The sequence below is a fragment of the Coloeus monedula genome (assembly GCF_965178545.1).
Source record: "Coloeus monedula genome assembly, chromosome: Z".
Taxonomy (NCBI): Eukaryota; Metazoa; Chordata; class Aves; order Passeriformes; family Corvidae; genus Coloeus; species Coloeus monedula.
The window spans coordinates 53,519,474-53,537,115 of record NC_138822.1 but is presented as its reverse complement, the minus strand read 5'-3'; the positions used below and the strand labels follow the sequence as shown (position 1 = coordinate 53,537,115).

At 42.1% G+C, this 17,642-nt stretch overlaps 1 protein-coding gene across 7 annotated transcripts in view; it reads right to left on the bottom strand.

The window, feature by feature from the left end:
- Nucleotides 1–17,642, bottom strand: part of PCGF3 (polycomb group ring finger 3) — a gene marked incomplete at its 5' end in the record, with an annotated part of 166,123 nt that overhangs the window by 128,177 nt on the left and 20,304 nt on the right. For 2 of the 7 annotated variants that reach the window (XM_082301805.1, XM_082301806.1), the window contains one exon: nucleotides 7,484–7,605. The exons of 2 other annotated variants lie outside the window; for them this stretch is intronic. Of the gene's footprint in view, nucleotides 1–7,483; nucleotides 7,612–17,642 lie in introns of those variants that run through there. 3 more of the 7 variants (XM_082301801.1, XM_082301799.1, XM_082301802.1) reach the window with 3 other exon arrangements.

Genomic DNA, 17,642 nt, shown 5'->3' with positions numbered 1-17,642 from the left:
AAAAGCCAAACCCACCAAGACCAATGGGAAACAAAACAAGATATTATCCTCTCCGTATCTGCAAAACTTTGCCCAAATTCAAGCCATTTTTAGTCATAAAATCATAAATCACACAACCCAAGAGCTATTATTGTCTAAGCAAAATAACCTTACATAATCTGAATAACTGTTAGAGAATAGAGCAGACAAATTTAGATAAACAATTTCCAGTGGCAATATCTAAGATTATCCCTAAAATGTTATATTAAAAATGACTACAACTAATGCAGTACTTTTTACACCTATGTATTTCCAAGATAATGAAATGAAACCTTCAAGTGCCAAGACTCACTTAATACCACATGGATCAGTGTGCAGGCTGCTTCTGGTGACTTTATCAAAGCTTGAAAGACTCTCACAAGCAAGAAGGTGAACTGAAGAAAACTGCTCCACCCAGACTCCTTTTTATTTGTTCCGGTGCCATTTACACTACACCTGATACAAGCCTATACAAGTCTAGGCTACTTTTCCTGTGGCTAATGGTCAAAGAAAGAATGACAAATTAAGTATTTTACTAATACAAACACAAGTCTTCTGAAATTGTTGCAGAATAACCTGATCTTGGGAGGGATTTCTACCTCCTTCTAGTCAATCAAGAAAGGGAAGTACAAGACCAGAAAATCAAAATTAATAAATTGGTATGCAAATAAATTACTTACTCTGGTGCTACCAAGCATAACACTACTGTTAACAAGTATATTTGTTATTAAAAAGCATTTCAATTAAACTCATCCTACTCAATAATAGTTAGATTGAAACTTTTGGTAAAATATGTTATTACCACAGCACTTCAATCACAGAAAAGGTATATATGGATTTTTCAAGGGAAAAGAGAAAAATATTGGGCACCTGCAATTTGTCAGAGAACAGTATAAGCATAAATAAGAGAATTTTCTTTTGCCAATATTTTAATTAAAAATCTAAAAAGTAATCATCATCTTATGGCAACCCAATACAAAAAGCATGGTCTTAAAGCATAAATTGATTTAAGATGGAACTCTACTTTGCAATTAGTTTAAGGAAACTGCTACAGGAAAAGATAGTTTAATTATTTATTTCATCAAATTAAATAAATCCATGCAAATGTTACTAAAAAAGGTGTTTATCACCAAGACCATGGATTTCACTCAAGAGTGTAATTTTTTACTACACTTTCCATGCCAAAAAACTTTTCCACAAGTGCAGCCTTTTGCACAGGGCAAGAGCAACTTGCCCACGTGGATGAGCAATTTCAAGTGAGCATTTAACAAGTTATGCTTGCTTTTTCCTAAAAAAGGATCAGTAAAGCTTAAAAAACAGACAGTAAACTACCAACCAGTACAATGCTAAAGCGAGAAAGATTAATCACTTGCTGTAGCACTGCAGCTGGGGGGCTTTCCTAAGTACAGACAGAAGCCATCAGGCAAACACTGTACCCTGGTGTGGGGCCCAGACCTCAGAGGAAAGGAGTAACTCAAAGATGGAAAGAAAAACATTTCAAGCATTAAGAAGACTGGTTTGAATACAGTGTGTTAGCACTTTCTTAAAGTTATGAAATAACTTGTAACAGATACAGATTTAACAGAAGTTACACTCTGAAATATAAATAATTTGATGTAGGAACAGGGGTACATACACTTTCAGCACTGTGCATGATTAGGTACTTAAACAGCACATAAAAAATTCCCTTACCTCTTCCTATTTTGAATCCTGAAATTAATATTTGAGTCCTTGTGTCTAGAACATAATTTATATATGAGGAAAAAAAAGGTAAATAAAACAAAATCCAGTTATTATCACAATGAAAAAGTATGAAATACAATCATCTGAAATGCAGGAGTTAAGATCCCAGACTGTTTTGATGTTAATGCCAAGGCACAGCTCAAGCTTCCAAATGTATCCATATCCAAATGATTTTTGGGAAAAGTCACTCTGAAGGAACAAAGGATGGTCCTACGTTGAAAAAAAAACAACCCCAAAAATCCTGTTCCTCAAATCTGTTCTACTGATCGCCACTGCTTAGCACAACAAATCATTTTTTATCATAAAAACATTTTGCCTAGTCAGTTAAAATAAATTCAGCAATGTCCCTTAACTAAGTAATCAACTGACCCATGGCTTTTATTATGCCAATCTGTGTACTCAATAGCTCAAATGCAACAGGAAGTGTCAGATATAATTATTCATAAAGAATTTATAATTTAGCCAGCTGTATGGTATCTTTCAGCTTGTTCTTTCAGGTGACAACCTAGAAAAAACTGTACAGCACAACACATTACCTGAAAACTCATTAAACACTGCACGGACAAATTTGCATGAAAAAACGATATTTATGATTACAAATGCTATATTGTTTGCCTGCATATTGCAAAAGAATAACAAAGATGACCTGTAGTAGCATAACATCATCATAATTCACACAAAATTTGCATTATATATAAAAATAGTGATGTATGCTGTCTGGTTATGTAGAGAGAAAAAAACCTTCTTAAGTAAAAGTGAAAAGCTTCACAAGACAGCCATTTGCAAGTTAGCAGATAACATGCAACTCATTCTGTTAACTAAAAAATTAACTTTTTCTCTCTTAATTACACAGATACTACACAGCATTTTCTCATTGACACCAAACATATGTAGGGTGCTTTCTGTCTTAAAATGAACTCAGGCTATTCATAAAGCAACAGTTTCCAGCAATAAGGACAGTCTCAGAATCAAACAAGAAGGATCCTTACTGCTGCCAGAACACAGGCCTTTTTAATGTAGACGAAGTTCTAAGTTACTGTGAGTTAAAAATTCAGAATAAAAAATAGTTATATCTTAAGATCATCTGAAACAAATGTTTGTAGGGAGAATAAGTCTTCTCTATGCCACTCTGCAGAGATGAAAAATAATGTCAGAACTAAGTTCTTCTACTGGCAACAAAACTACAAAAACGACTGATTTTCACTCTTGCTTGTTTCTTCCTTACAATCCCTACATTATCATAATGTCACCACACATACTTTGATTTGCTCCAGTTCTCACCCCCACCCCCTCAACAATTTCCCCCACTGGCTCCATCAACTTATAATTGTGATTTGAAAGAGGCAGTCATAACTGTGAGAACAATAATTTTCTGGCACAAAGAACAAGTAACTTGAGCTCACCAGAGTTCGTCATTCCCCCTACTTCTAATGATCTGTACCACCCCCTACCTTTGAAAAGTATGTGTTGTGTTTGTCAAAGGAATAAAGAGACCCTTAAGTTCCTACATATAGTTTGAAGTTCCTAGTCTAAAGTACTGTTTCTGATTAAGGAGAAAAAAGAAAAGGCGGGGGGGGGGGAAGAAAATAGTGTAATTGAAGAACTCACTGCTGGTTTATTTGTTCTTACAATGCTGGCTCTCTGGTATGATTGCGAGACTTCAGGTCTCTACAAACTTCAATCAAACTTTCAGCAGAACATAGGGCTTTCAGTCCAATTAGCTCCCACCACATTGAGTATTTCAATTTCATATTCTGTTGAATTAAGTATAGATGCACTTATTCAGTAGAATTAACTTGAGAAAAGCTAATTTTAAGTCAGTCAATGAGATAGCATCACCAGCAGCGACTGAGGTTAACTGTGGGGGTGAGCACTAGATCAAGCTGCGCAGAGGGGTTCCCAAGCTCAGGGATTCCTGAGCAACAGCTCAGAGCTGCACCCAGACCTGGAAGCCTTGGCAAGCCAATCAAGCTGGGGGATGAAGAGATGGAGAGCAGCCCTGTGAGAAGGCCTTGGGGTGCTGGGGGATGAGAGGCTGGACATGACCCAGCCATGTGCACTCACAGCCCAGAGAGCCAAACGTGTCCTGGGCTGCATCCAAAGCAGCGTGGGCAGCAGGGGAGGGAGGGGATTCTGCCCCTCTGCTCTGCTCTGGTGAGACCCCACCTGGAACACTGCATCCAGCTCTGGGGTCCCAGCACAGGAAGGACAGGGACCTGTTGGAGTGAGTCTGGAAGCAGGCCATCAAGATGTTTAGAGGGATGGAGCAGCTCTCCTACAAGGAAAGGCTGAGAGAAGGCTTTGGGGTGACCTAACAGCAGCCTTCCAGTACCTGAAGGGAGCCTACAAGAGAGATTTTTTTGCAAGAGCGTGTACTGACAGGACAAGAGGGAATGGCTTCAAAGTGAAAGACAGGAGGTTTAGATTAGATATTACAATGAAGTCCTTTGATGTAAGGGTGGTGAGGCACTGGAACAGGATGCCCAGTGAAGCTGTGGATGCCCCATCCCTAGAAGTGTACAAGGTCAGTTTGGATGGAGCTCTGAGCAACTGGGTCTAGTGGGGGTCCACAGCAGGGAAGTTGGAACAAAATGATCTTTAAGGTCCCTTCCAACCCAAACATCCTATGATTCTATGAATTTCAATAAAAGCAGTTTTCTCTAGGCTCTTCAGAGCAATTACAAAACAAACCACTATTTATAGTGTTTCTTCAGTTAGCAATGAAACTCTGTTACATACCACAATAGAGAACATTGCTTCTAACACAGAATAACCGGCTTTTTTTTCCTCTCTCGTACAATATACAAGACTTTCACATACTAGCTAAACTTCCAGTCTAATATAGCAAGCTTGTATATTAAAAAGGGAGGTGTAAGGAATACAAAACTACTTCAAGACAGAGCTTCCAAATAAATCTTGTGTAAGCTAAAATATGTAGGTAGGCAGCTTCTGCCTGGCTTCTAACCTACTGCAGTCAAACTGCCCTGAGAAGGTTTTCCTCCACATTTCCTTTAAACATGACAGCAAACCTAACCTAGCAAATTAGAGAAGTTTCAATCATCATTAAACATCTTTAGTAGCACTGAGAAAAAGAGACCAGAGTTCAGATTAATAAACTCTCAGGAATGCCGAGAGTCTTAAATCAACGGCATCTCCAAACACTACTATCAAAACAAGCTTCCACTTAGTAAGTACTAAGTTACTACACACATGCCAAACAACAATAGCTCCAAAGTAAAAAAGTAGAGAAAATGTTTCTTTTATAAAATACAAGATGTCCTTACACTTTCTTGTAAACTAGTATCGTAACTTAAGACAGTAGTTGTAAAGTGAGACGCTATAAACATGCATGCTTTTCAAAACACCATGTATACATCCACTTTGCAGCTTAGAGCTTAGTAGCTCCACTTAAGAGTTTCAATGGAAATGCTTCAACTTCTTCTCACAATGTTGCCCAGAGAGTTCAGGAATTTAATCCAGAATTATATCAGTCCTGGGAGTTCATTACATGACAAAAGCTAAAAAGGCCACGCCACCTAGATTAAACGGCCATATGGGAAAAAAGAAATGAAAGCTATTAAAGTAAGTGTAGAATGGTTCTTGACGAGAAAACTTACCTGTATCTCAAATATAAAGCTTTGAGATGACCTCCTCTAAATCACATAAGCAGACAGGAGATGTAAGAGCAGGACAGCTGCAGTGACTAAAAGCTGTACTTTACAGTCTTTTAGTAGCAGAAATCTTTCATACCATAGTAATTAATTTCTGCCATTCCTGGCATTAGTATTAGGCTAGGATAATTACAAACTCTTAAGTCGACTTTATTACAACATTTACAAGTGCTCAGTCTTGATTTTCTGTGGTGACAGCAGAGTAACAAGATCAAAAAAGCCAGATCAGCCTGCAGAAAGAAATCCAGTAGATTTTCCTCAAAAAGTGGTTTATGAAATGTTTTATTTCTGAGTTTTCTGTCACAGTACACCTATACATCTCTAGACAGTCACCTGACCCTCTTCTAATGCATCCTATGTGTTTTCACTAAGTACCTTTGGTTCTGCACAGCTTCTGTATTCCCTTAAACACATTATAAAATGTTACAAGTATAGCTTCAAAAGAAATAGTAAAGCTACTGAAAGGGCACAACGTTTCTGTTTTTATTCACCTTGTTACCAAAGAATTTTTTTGTGAATTGCGGAGCACCTTTTTGAGATACATGATGAGTATCACAGTTGAGATTCTCATCTGATTTGCCCCTAAAAGAATGAACACAAAAATTCACAAGTATCCTACCCAAAAATAACCAATAATAATTTTTAAACAGTACACTATCTGGTACTAAAAAGACTCATTACAACATACCTAACATATGCTTAATTGTCCATTCTGTATAAACAAAACCAATCTAGAATGAAGGACACATATATGGGATGCTCCTTAAAGGCTCATCTCAATTTTTTTTTTTTGTTTTAATTCAAAGCTTTTCATCCACAAACTTAATTCTTTGGTGAAACTCTGGAAGAAAATATGCAGTATTATTTCGAAAAATACCAAATAAAATATTTGCAGAACATTCCAGAGCATGTAGGGGTAATAAACCAGAATTTCTTGAACTGGTTTCTCGGAGACTTTCATTTGATACAGAAAGCAGGAAGGGTCTAAACCGACTTGACAGAAAGATGGCACAAACAGTTTTGTAACCAAAAAAAAAAAAAAAAAGAAAAAAAAAGGAGAAAATGCAAGTATGTGAAGTAGCAAGAAAACATCCATGCATTTGATAACCCACAGTAATCAAACCTCCTTTGAGCCTTATTAACTTCGGGACATGCAAAACTTTCCACGGAGATAATTTTTAGCACTTTTCAGGCTAAAAGTGACCAACTTAAAAAGCCAAATGTGACAACACCACAACTTACTAGAACTCAGTGGTTTAGAAAACTTTCTAAATTCCTTAATACTAAATACATATATGTGTATATATATGTGCGTGTGCATATATGTATATTTGTTCTTAGACTTTAAAACAATTCAAGTCGCTATACCTTACCTATGAGTATCAATTCATTTCCTATTTGTCACGACTTCACATCCCAGATACACAGCACTGGAGCCACATACCTGCACGGCTGAAGTCGCACACCCAAGGGACGTGTCCCCTCTATCTCCAGCTTACTGGAAACGCCATCTTCACCCCTCCACTCAAAGAGACCCTTTCTCCTCAAGCCGTGGAGTTCTGTCCCCTGCCCAGGCCCCTGCACAGAACCGGCAACTCCTCCCGAGGGTAGGAACGGGTGGGGCGGAGGTGCCCGGGTTTCTTTGCCCCCAGCAGCCAAGAGCCACCTTCCCCGGCGGTGGGCAAACGCAGCAGGACCGGGACAGACGCTCCCCCGGCCCACGGGGACTCCCTGACAGTTTCGGGAGAGGAACCCCACAGAACCCCGACCCCGCCTGTGACCACCCCGCTGCCGCCCCGAAAGTTCAAGCGCGGCCCCCCCTCACCCCCGGCCCGCTCCTCCGCAGCCCCCCAACCCGTGGGGGTAGAGAAGACCCTCGCCCCGCACCCCCACACCCCTTCCTCTCAGCCCGCAGCCCGCACCGCAAATACCCCGCAGACGGGCGGGGGGGCGGCGGGCCCGCCCCGCCCCCGAGCCCCTCGGCTGCCCTCCAGCCCCTCGGCGGGGCAAGGCCGGGACCCCCACGCCCCCCACCCCAGCCCCGCACTGACCTGACGGGGGGGGGCGCGGCCGCCGCTCGGGGCCACAGCGGGGGCTCCCCGCACCGCCGCCGACCCTCCGCTCCCCGGCCCGTCCTTCTCCGGGCGCCACCGCAGGGCAGAGAGCAGAGGAGTCGGAAACGCGAGGCGGAGGGAAACACCGACCCCGCTTCCCCTTCCCGAGAAAATTTTAAAAAGAAAAAACGGGGATTTAAAGGGCTCGGCCCGGAGTTTAAAACAAAGAGGCGGAAATAGCCGAGTGCGGCCCGAGCGGAGCCGAGCGGGGGCGCCGCGCTCGCGGCGCATGCGCGCGGGGCGCTCACCCGGGCACGGCGCCGGCCGCCCCCTCTTTCCCTCCCCCGGGCAGCGGGGCCGGCGGAAGGGGGTCCTGGAGCCCCCGCCAGGCCTGGGCCCAAGCCATGTCCCGGTCACAGAACCGCAGAGTATGCTGACTTGGAAGGGACCCATCAGGATCATCGAGTCCAACTGTTATTCCTGCACAGGACACCCCTGAGAATCACACCATGTGCCTGAGAGCATTGTCCAAATGCTTCTTGAGCTTTGTCAGGCTGGTGCTGTGACCACTTCCCTGGAGAGCCTGTTCTAGTGCTCAGCCACCCTCTGGGTGAAGATTCTTTTCCTAATACCCAACCTAAAGCACCTCCTACACAACTTCAGGCCATTCCCTCGGGTCTTGTCACTGGTCACCACAGAGAGGAGATCAGTGCCTGCCTGTCTGCCTCCCTTTGTGAGGGTGTTGAAAATTCCAATTCCCCCTCAGTCTCCTTCAGGCTGAACAGACCTTCAGGCTGACCTTCGCCACTCCTTGAATGGTTTCCCTGCTAGGCCCTTCACTGTCTTCATTGTCCTCCTTTGGACATTAATGGCTCAATGTCTTTCTTTCACTGAGGTGCTTCGAACCTTACATAGCGCTCAAGGTGAGGCCACACCAGCGTAGAGCAGAGGTAAGAGTAGAGGCTGAGTGTGCAACCTTGAAAAATCCATACAACTTCTGAGCAGGAAGGCGAGATCAGCAAAGGTGTTTGGCTTTTAGGCAGGATGTGCCTCTGCATTGCTCCAAGCTGCCTCTTCTCTCTGAAAGGTTTTCTTCAAAAGTGCACAGGTGTCTTTTCAACTGATGAGAGTGGAAACTTGAGTTGTAGCTGGGTGGAAGGAGAAGCTTGAATAGGAATGCTGGTCTCAAGACACACTGGTATCTTGAGCCACTGTGGATGGCTCAAGACATTCCCAACTGATGAAATGACAAAGATCCTGTCTTCCTGAAGGTGTGAAGTCATAGGTCAAAGAGCATGCATAAAGCTTGGGAAGCCCATGCCAAGTTCAGGTTTGCACCAAACAGCTGAATGCTTCACTTGGAAAGACAAGTACTTAAAAATTCACCTGTCCGGAAACTAAAGACACCAAACCAATCTTTACATTCCTAAATATGCATATATTTTGAATGTAATCCTTTAAAATACCTGCATAATTCCCTCTTTATTTCTTCCTTTCCAACAAAGAATGAGCCATGAGACAGTCTTCCACCTTGTCTAAAAATGCCATTGGAAATGGGCTATCTGATATGGCACAAGCCCTCCTCCATGTTCAACAAACTATTGAGCTTTTATTGTGTGCCAAGACAGGGGCTGTGCTTGGCTCTGGGAGCTATGTTTTCCAGATGCTAAGTCTGAGTTAATGGAAAATATGTCAGTATTTTAGATTTGCTTTGTTTCAGTTCAAGGGTTATGTAGCTACATGAGTGCATCTTGTCTGTCTGAAATACAAACTCTGTTTCCAGTTTAACAACAAATTACTTTGTATGGGCCTTTCTTGTGTGTTGTGGAAAGAAATGGGGCCTCCGCTCTGACCCCTGGAACTGGGGTTCAAGTAGCCAGAAGCAAAAGTAACAAACTACAAGAATGTGCATGAAATTATAAGCTGTATGCCTGCTTTTCTTGTGTGGCTGGTTGGTTGGTTGGTTGGTTGGTTGGTTGGTTTTTTCCTAGTGTTTCCAGACCAAACACTGCAGATTGGGAAAACCGTTAAGGGCATGGTCTATAGGTGTTGGCTTTCTCTTTCTATAGAATTTTTTAGAAGATGGCACCTTAAGCACGATGATATGGCCATGCCTACTGAAACAATCTGCTGTAATATACCCACTGTGACAAGATTCGTGACCCTCAGAGAGTGCAGGCAGTGGTTTGCTCTCTTCTCAACCTCATCACCTAACATCAGTTCTAATGCCTTTGGCAGTACCATTAAAGTGTGTGTTAGCCATAAGTGATGTTTCTGAAATACAAGCTTAGCCAGTGACTACAGTATCTAATACCACAATTGCATACTAGAGTGCCTTTTCTGAACTACAACACTGGATACTAGAAGAGAAGTGAAACTTCTTGTTTGCATTGCAGTCAGTGAGCTGTGGTCAAACTACAGAAGTCCAGAGAGTGACCTGGGGAGAACTAGAAACGGCATTTAAAGGATTCTTGAAGTTAGCTTTACATGGATTAGTCTTCACAGTTTTCGCCCAAACAAGAACATGACGCGAACACAGGTAAATTGAATCTCTAGCTTCCAGAAACATATGTTTCCTAGCTAAAACATTTAATGGAACAGAATCTATCTGAGACCTCTTGACAGAAAAAAACCCGCGAACATCACAGGTAAAAGAAATTTTTTTATCTCCTTTAGGTCTTGTAACAGTGAAAGGGAATTGGTCAGCATGAGCACGTTAATATTAATGGCATAAACAAAGAAATTACTACAAACCCAACAAAATGACATATTTTCTTTAAAAAGCAGAAAAGTAGCAAATAAAATTAATAAAGCACAAAGTAGGAAAACAAAGGACAAAATTACTCTAATTTAAGACTATGAAAAAGTGTTTAGAAACAGCAATGTTCAGAACTAATATTTCCCATAGTTTCTCAGAGCACTAGAGCTACATCGATTCTTTGGGTCTGTGAACTAGACTGTTTGCATCAGCAAGTGCTGAGAGAGCCTGTTGATGCCATTGCAAGGCTACTCCCCAGCTATTACCTTTCCGAGATCATGATGACCAAGCAAGTCCCCCAGTACTGGAGAATAGTAAATATTTCACCTGTCTTGAAAACAGTAAGAAAGCTAATGCAGAGAACTACAGCTTCACTTTGATCCCTGAGAAAATCATGGAGAAATCAAAGATCTCAGAGCTGGGCTCAAACAGCTTGCCAAAGAACTCAAGCATTGACCATCTTATTTCTTACACATAGAAGCACCAGGCACAAATTATTTAAGTACCATATTCTAATGGGTAAGTCTGTAAGATCTGGGCATTATCAGACACATCGAATGTATGAGGTTTGGAAGGGGCTCAGGACAGTCTCCCTGCCCAAAGCAGGATAAGGCAGAGCAGCAATGTCACTTCTTCAGTTATCACCAGACCAGGCATTGCCATTCTTACATTGTAGGTTCTGCATGGTCATCCTCAGGACTGAACAATAACTTCATTCTTACCTAGGAACAACTGGGAAACAATCTTTTGAATGTCAGTTTCACCACAGCTACATTCTGGCTTCAGAGATGTGGTATATTAATCCTCTGGTTTAAAAATAAAGGCCTAGAGGTCCTTTACAGGAGGAGCTATGAGCTACCACCCCCTACAGACACAGCTGCATAGGTCAGACAAACTGACTTGGCAACAGACTATTTGGAGGTTCACTGCCCCCCAAATTCAGACATTCTGAAATATGGTTCAGCATTTTGTTATAGATGTACCTGAGCATAAGCATAATCCATGAGTTTTTAATTCCATAACTGTTATGCAATCTCCTGCATCTGTAAAATACTAGGAAATTCCTGTTTCTTTCAATAACCTTTAATATTTGGGGTTTGGCAAGTTGATATCTTTCTCCCTGTTGTCCTTGCTAAAGAACTGATAAAGCATGCTCTCAGTCTCTAGTTGAACAGTTTTATTCCTGAACTGATCTGCATCATTTTTTTTTAAGATTTAAGGATACTATAAAGCTCAGAGAGGTTTAAACCCAAGTGATAGATATTTAACTATACCCTCAGTCATTCCAACCCACTTGAGTTCTTCAGTCGTCTCTGTTACTTGGCTTTCAAGCTCCTTCATTTCCCATGGAAAAAAAATCCTTCATTTTCTCTCTACTCTCAAAGTTAAATAAATCGGGTTCATTCTCTAGCCAAATCCACTCAACTGTATGAGACAAACTGATTCAGCAATCATTTGTAAAAGAGGAAAAAGCAAATATCAGCTATTGAAGTATCTCTAGTCTTACAAATATTCCCACTGGTAAGTGAAAGATTAATGCTCTTGCCAGAGCATGTAACTGTTAGCTAGCAATTAGAAACTTCTGGTTATGAAGTCTTCCTCACCTAAGACAGCTTAATGCTTTAAAGATGAGCATTAGATAGAAAACTGGAAATAGTGAGGGATTTTGTGACTCAAAAAATAAGAATCTTTTGCCACCAATTACTTACATAAATAGAGCTTAAATCCCTTCAACGATCTGGGGTTTAAACACAAAAGCTTTAGCAATATCCTTACTTTTAAATGATGAAATTTATACTGAGGGCAGGGGGCAGCAGGGAGAAGCAAAACAGAAACTCTTGCTCGGTTCCCAGGAGTTCTGCAGCTTGAATATTCCATTCTCAGAACCTGGAGCTTGCTCCAGTAAGAGGAAAGTTATCAGCAGCCTACTCCATTGTGCAAGGCAGTGTGTTGTCCCTGTGACTGTCAGCTGTAGTTACTGCGTTAAAACTGAGGAGGAAGTTACCTTCCTGACTGGTGCTTACCCTTCTGATTTCTTCCTGATCATCAATTATAATTTGGCTCTAATATACCAGACTGAACACTGACAAGAACACTGGATTTTTGATGGACTACACATGTAGAAACCACAAACATCAACACTTAAATTCCAGCAATTCAGTTTCAGATACACTTCTGGGCAACCTGTACAAAATTAAAAGCAGAGATGGTAAATCAGAAGTAAACTCTGCAAAGAGGAGCAGGCTACAAGAGAAAGGGACATTTAGAAAAAGGAGTAAAAATTATTTCTTCTTGGGTATCCAGCATGTGGTGACTTACCACTTAGACACACACAAGTCTGTGGGACCAGATGGGATCCACCCAAGGGTGCTGAGGGAGCTGGTGGAGTCTCTGAGTCATTTCCAACCATTTACCAGCAGTCCTGACTAAACAGGGAGGTCCCAGGTGACCAGAAGTTAGTCAGTGTGACACCCATCTACAAGAAGGGCTGGAGAGACAATCCAGGGAGCTACAGCCCTGTCAGTCTGACAGTGGTGCCAGGGAAGGACAGGGAGCAGATCATGTTGACTGCCATTATGCAGCACATACAGGACAACCAGGGCATCAGACCCAGCCAGCAAAGGTTTAGGAAAGGCAGGTCCTGCTTGACCAACCTGACCTCCTTCTACAACAGCATGACTCACTTAGTGGATGAGGGAAAAGCTGTGGATGTTGTCTAACTTTGGCAAAGCCTTTGACACTGTCTCCCACAGCTTTCTCCTGGAGAAACTGGCTGTTCATGGCTTGGATGGGTGCACTCTTGGCTGGGTAAATATCTGGGTGAATGTCTGGCTGAACAGCTGGACTGAGAGGGTGGTGGTGAATGGAGTTACATCCAGCTGGCAGCTGGTTGCAAGTGCTTTTCCCCAGGGCTCAGGATTGGGGCCATTCTTGTTTAACATCTTTATCGATAATTTGGACAAGGGAACAAGTGCCCCTTCGATCAGTCTGCAGATGATACCAAATTGGGCAGAAGTGTTGATCTGCTGCAGGGCAGGAAGGCTCTGCTGAAGGATCTGGACAGGCTGGATTGATGGGCTGAGGCCAATTGTATAAGGTTCAACGAGGTGAAGTGCCGGGACCTGCCCTTGGGTCACAACCACCCCAATGCAGTACTACAGGCTTGAGGAAGAGTGGCTGGAAACTGCCTGATGGAAATGGACCTGGGCGTGTTGTTTGAGAGCTGGCTGAACATGAGCAAGGAGTGTGCCCAGGTGGCCAAGAAAACCAATGGCATCCTGGCTGATCCTGATCCATATCACCTATTGTCTTTTGTGCTGAAGTACAAATACTTCCTTCCATGGGAAGAGACATGCAGCCCATGCTGTGATCTTCACCATGGCATGGGGATTCCTGAGGCCTTTAACAATCTCCTTTTTAAACCTTTCCTGAGCATCCTTGGACTTTCCCCACTAAGCTTTCCAATTATCTGCAAGGCTTCCCTATAGCAATTTTTGCAATGGTATTGCAAGAAATTTATGAATTGTCCTGGAAGTAGATGGACATGTCCAGTATGGTGTGGATAAATGTGGTCACCTGGTCATTCATCCATATGGAATTGGATATGTAGTTAGGAAAGTCCACCACAGGTTTTATAAATTCATGATCAGCTTTCCTGTGGCAGGAAAAATAGGGGACATCCTGATGATATGCTAAAGTTTGTCAGATCAGTGACAGTAGCAGATGTACTGGAGTGCAAATGTTTCCAGAGGCTCTTTCAGCTTTTGAGGTGAAGTATGCTGTTGATCTAGGAATCAGGAGAGAGACACAGGGAGTAAAAAAAGCTAAAAAATAATCGTTTACTGCCATCAAGACCTCAGGAATTCATATGTTCACCTTCTGATGATATCCATTTGGGAGACTAGTGTATTCATACTGCACCAGCCACAGCCACAAACAGCCACCCCACTCTGAAGAAATAGTTATAGTCCATTATGAAAATGTTATCTTATGATAAGCTGCATCAGATGGCTGGACTTGTTTATGGCAAGAATAGGCTGCACCTGCAGGCACAGGGGGAAACCATGTCCTTTAGGTGGGACTGGATCGGACTTTCCATTGTGACTGTGTTCAAAAAGCTACAGGGATTCTGCATGAGAACTCCTGTGCTAAGTGACACAAACCATCCCATTAAATATCTGGCTCTGCATCACCTACATGTTTCTCCCAGCCTTTCTCAAAGCAGGAACTACTAAAACCACCACCTAATTACCATGAAGTTCCACAGAAGCATGTGAGCCATTCAACTTGAGGCAGAGACTCCCAGGACTGGAAAGGATTCAAATGTTTATATATATGAAGGGAAAACAGGATGTCTAAAGCTGTTTGATTAAACCAGTTTGCTAGTAACCTGGACCTATAAAGTGCTGTACCCACACTTAGGAACTACCTTTTATAATTTAACATTCAGTTAGATAATGTGACCCAGTGAAAAATATCCACCTTGGCAGGGTTGGTAGGCAGGTAAAGAAGAATTGTGATGCCAGCACTGCCTTCAAAGCATTACAATTAATAATTGCCCCTTCCAAGAGGAAGAATGGTTCACCAGAGCATCAGAAATGATTTCTTTTCCTGAGCTCAGGCAAGAGGTAGAAATTACACCAGCTTTAACATTTCACAGACAAAAAGTGCCTCCTACTTTACTTGTGAGTCAGAACATGGTACATTCTGTGAAGGATGAGGGGGAAACAGCTGACTATCACAAAGAAATATTATATATTTACTATCCCATCCACAGTTAATCCATCAAGAAAATGAAACAAAAGGGAAGGATGAAAAGAAAATATAAGATGCTATTGAAAGTATTAAATATCATTTAGTTACGGTAGTCTGATTTTCAATTTGGTACCAATTAACTTCCTATTTATATCTGCCCAACTCTTTATTTAGCAGTATTACTTCAAACATTTAGATACATAACAAAGGTGTCCATATCTAGGAGATAAATGTCCTAGATTTAGCTGGGATAGAGTTAATTTTTTCATAGTTCTGGCTCAAGGTTATGTATAAGTATACAAACCTTCTAAAAAATTGTTGTTATCCTGACAAAGTTCTTTAACTGTACTAAACCTCGGTACCTACTCGCTGGCAATGGGAACAATACAAGTTGCCCACTTTCTGAACAGCTTCCTAATTTGTGTCAGTGCAGGTAGTAACTGGTTATCAGAAGCAAAAGCGTTGGTCATCCCTAGCAAGCGTGAAATCACCTCTGCTGCAGAAACAGGATTGGCAGCTGGAAGGCAGTGGTGGCCACCATTTCATCTGCATGTACTCACAGTCTCAATATTTGCCACCCCTTGCAGACTTTTGCCCCAGGCAGAAGGGTTTTATTTTAAATTGTTAAATAGTTGCACAGTTTCTGTCTGCACCTCTGGAAAAAATGAGGTCCCACACACAAGCCATGGGCAGGTTTCCTACAATCCACTCCCTGAACTCAAACAGACATTATTATAAATCAGGCCAAGCACCCCGTTAAGTAATGCATACCTCAAAAGCAATTCTTCCTCAAGAAACTTTTTTCAAATATTTCTCCTTTCTTCCTGTCTCTTCCTCATGTTTGATTTCTGCTTTGGAGGAGATTTGCGCACCACTCTGTTTTCATCAGAACATGAAAAAAAGGAAAATTCATGGCTTTTTAATACATTGGTTGCAGCAAGATCTTTGGTAAGTTCTGCTTGTCCCTGCACCAACATGTAGAATTTTCAATAGATCCTCAAGGATGTTTCAGCTTCAGCCTCAAAAGCAATTGTGTGGAGTCAGCACTTTCTGGTCTTTCTGAATGGGAGCACAGTTTTCAGTGGACATGTTTGGTCACAGGTCAGTTTATAACCCACAGGACAAGGAGGAAGATAAAAATCATTTGTAGGGCCTCAGGTCTAAGTGAGAGTCTAGATAATGTAAAAGAAAAACAAATGCTTTCCTAACTGGTACAGAAGCCCAGGGCTGATCAGCCAGAGGTGTACGTGCTAACCTTCAAGCTACTGAAGATATTTAGCCAGAACTGTTTCACTATGCTACACTTTTGAAAATAATGATCCTTAAGACCACAAAGGAACCTGCAGAGGAATGGGCAGCAGGAGATGTGTTTGGGCCATAATGGTTCCTACCTGCTGTTCCCTCCTCCATACACTGTTCCCCTGCTCCTGTGTGGGGTTCCTCCTATGGGATCAATGTGGGCCTTCCCCACAAAGTAAAGTTCTTCAGGAACAAACTGTTCGAGTGTGTGTCTCCCATGAGAAACACCTTCTCCACCATGGGCTTCTCTATGGGCTTCAGGGGAATCTCTGCCCCAGTGTCTGGAACACTTCCTCCTTTTTCAGTGATCTTGGTGTCTGCAGGGCTGTTGCTCACACCTCTTTTTTAATTACCCTCTTTGCCTTTGTGGCATTTTTGCCCTTTCTTAAGGTGCCACCATCTTGGATGAAGGGCTCAGGTGTGCCCTGTGGTGTGTCTGGCATGGAGCAGCCCTGGCCTCCTCTCACAAAGGTTTCCCTGCAGCACCTGCACTAAAACCTTGTCACATAAATCTTTTTCACAAGTGAAAAACTCTGCAGATTGAGTCTGGGTTTCTCTGTGGGGAAATCAGGAGCTCTTGCTAACTAGAAAGAAGGGAGGAAAACTGGAGAGAGGTCAGGAGTACCTCAGAGCCTTAGCCACTGATGGGAAACAAGATGGAAGGCAGTGGACAAAACAACAGAAGACTAAGGAGGAAGGAGCAAATTATAAGGATTGTGAGGAAGCAGAGCAATGGAGGAGTGTGAAATTAATGTCTACAGAGAGTGAGGAGAAATGGCCTAGGAGCCAAGCAATGGGCTATGCAAGAGCAGTGAAAGGAGGCTGGAAGATACGCACCCTGAGATCTGCTATGCAAACTAAGCAGGGAAAAATTAAGCACAAAATAGTAATAAGGGAGAGAAGAATTCTGCAGAGAAGAGGGGAAAAAAGTTAATACAAACTTTGAAAGTCTGTAGGAGGGGAGAAAGAGGAGGAAGAGAAAAAGTGGAGGAAAGAGCATATGAATTTGGATTTGTATTTTTCTTAAGTTTTACAAAAAATGTAATAACTGTGTGTAAAGGCAATTCCCGATTTTTTACTTTCAGATATCCATTCTCCAAACAGACTTCTCTTTTGCATGAAAATTGGTAGGCAAAATGAAATGGGTGTCCCCCCTTCTGTTTGGTGTGTAACCTGTGACTGAGCCTAAGAGGTTATGTGGCAGTGTCTCAAGGTTATGTGCAATGACCTAAAGCCACCCATCTTGTTAGATTTATTGTATTTTCAAATTGACACTAGTGCATTCCTCTTTTACTTTCAAAACAAGGTATGCTGAGGTATGCTGAACCAGGTATAGTTGAAACT